The following is a 2,710-nucleotide window of genomic DNA, read 5'->3' on the forward strand; positions in this document are numbered from 1 at the left end:
TATGGCAGGTCCTAACTGCTCAAAACATCTTGCAAAAAATAGTTAACGTTGGATGGAATTGGGAGTTTCTTATAGCAAGTGGTTGGTGGTCCCAGCGTTATTGTACATTTTTATAATGCTTTAATCTTTCAGTTTGCCCCCTTGCCACCTCTATAGACTCAAATTGATGCCACTTGCATTCTGCTAGGCTTTTGCAATTGAATGCACCTGTGTTTGCAAAGATCTCGGGGTGGTAAATTCTGTGTACTTAACCACACATCTGAACATACCATAACTGTGAAGCTCAATAAAATGCAAATTGAGGAAATCAGAAATTAGAGGACATAAAGTAGAGACTTGTTAGATTAAACATATATTTTATATTGTTATCACTTGTGTAGGGAATTTGGAATGCTATCAATATAATCTGAAGTATTCCCTCTATACATAACAGGACACACCTGCAAGCAGGAACTATACCTCTTTTTTTATATTTATATACACAAAACCTGTTCATAAAATTTACACTCCAAAGATCCAGTTGCACAAAGGGTCCTCATTTCATAGCTCACGGGAAGAATGTATCCTCCATTTCATAGGGGAAGTAATGACATTTACAGTAGAGGAAAGATTTTTGAAAAGTTTATGAATGTGCACAACATGAAATTGTCTGGACTAACATATATCATTTTTACTAGACTATTTATTAAACTGGTGACAAAGGTGTGTAAAATGTTGGCACTAGTGACCCAGCTTATCTGTGTAAATCCCTTGCTGACAGATGCACACACAGTGGGGAACAACTGAACGTGTGTGTGTCATTAGTCACAGAATAACAATAAACACCAGTATACTGTACACAGTGTAGAATGAGGTCCAAGCTAACAAAAGTTTAGGGATATTTAGTCTTCCTTCATCTTAATCTTAGACCAGCCACAAAAAAATATGGGTCAGTCTAAAATGTCTCACTGTAAGAATTTCACGCAAGTGACTCAATTAGGTTATGAAATATAGCTATATATATATTTATATAACTCCCTACCACCACCTACACAAACACACACACTGATCATTTCCTAAAAATAAAACTAATATTCCTGGATAAATGTTTAAAGCACAGTTACACTTAAGTAGTAAAAATGACTGTCATTTGGAAAGGAAAACTTATGTTTGCGGCTTACTGGTTCTTTTACAATTTCATGGATGAAAGTGGTAGGAGATTAGAACATTTATCATTAAAGAACTATATGGGCTGGTATTACTGACTTCTCCCTCTGATAAATGCTTGTTCCATGGCTGCCATGCTAATTCTTTGGTTTTAGTACTTCCTAAAGCAGAGGTCACCAACTGGTGGTTTGTGGACCACTGGTGGTCCATGAGAAAATGTTGGTGGCCCGTTGCTCTGGCCAATGCGCACCGGCCAGAGCTGTTGACCATGTCCCTTATATGGATCACAGGCTTAGGGCGGTGGGTAGGTTGTGTCTCTGGGCGGGTTCTGTCATCATGACGTCACACTGGGGGAAGTTTCTTCCTCTTTGAGCGGCACACTGTCCTAAAGAGGTGTCTGATGGACATCAGAGCATTGTCCCTGGAAATGATGTTTGATATTCAATCCTAGTGGTCAAGGGACCACTTGAGAAAAGCATGATGGTTCTCTTTGGGTGAGAATCATCCATTGAATGTATCCACTCTTCCAGGCCAAGAATAGGGATAAGGAATTCCCATAGTTTGCTGTCTGCCTCTTTGACTCACAATTAATTAAAGAGACGTTACTACCAGACCATTTACTGTACTTCAACTACAATCTTCCCTTAAGAATGTTTGTGCATTAAACATATTTCATGCTTATTATTTGCCTGTAAAAGTCTCCATTGTGTAGATATCCAAAAGTCCAAAAGACTTTTGCTGGGAACCACCAGTTTGGATGTGATGTCAGCAACCCCAGAATACTGTGCCCATTTAAGTTTCAACTTTGTAGTATTCCCCTAATCTTCCCTCCCAACTGCTCCTTAAACAACTATTTAGGCTGTCATTACTGACCTATGCTTGTATTATGGCTGCCATGATAATGCTATGGCTTTAGTACTTCCTAAAGCCGTATACAGACGTTTGATGGACATCCAAGCAAACTGCCCTCCCAACTGTTACCTAAAACGTTATGTAGGGAGGTGAGGGATGGAGAATATAGGTCAGCACATAAGTAATTAGCCCTTCCCAGAAGAAGAGAAAGCTAAGTGTACATAGTGAGTGAGCTGTTCTAGAGAGCTTACTTTCCTGGAGAAAACAATTTATTAAAAGGGACAACACTGTAAGTCTTCATTTAGAATACTTAATTTTTCACTTTCTTCCTTTCTAAAAGCCAGACACAGCCACACAATTAGCATTATCAGAATGAGGACATTGCTGACTGTATTTCTCCTTATAATAAATGTAAACATTTTGTATCTAACAAGTAATTTAGATAACACTAAGGTTGCTTCCTTTAATGGAAAAGTATCAGTTTATAATCTTTTTCCCTTTAATATGGAAACAAACATCATTTTTAGATGCAAGAAAAATACCAGAAGATCAAAAAATGCAAATGCAACCTATGGAGTTCCCATACTTTTCGTGCAAGTTATTATTGTGTGACATTTTATGTTTGTGACTCCCCTGATGGCAACATGTGATTGATTGCTGGTATACAGGTAGTCTCCGAGTTAAGGACATCCGACATACGAACGACTCCTAC

This window comes from Pyxicephalus adspersus, chromosome 5 (assembly GCF_032062135.1).
Source record: "Pyxicephalus adspersus chromosome 5, UCB_Pads_2.0, whole genome shotgun sequence".
NCBI lineage: Eukaryota > Metazoa > Chordata > Amphibia > Anura > Pyxicephalidae > Pyxicephalus > Pyxicephalus adspersus.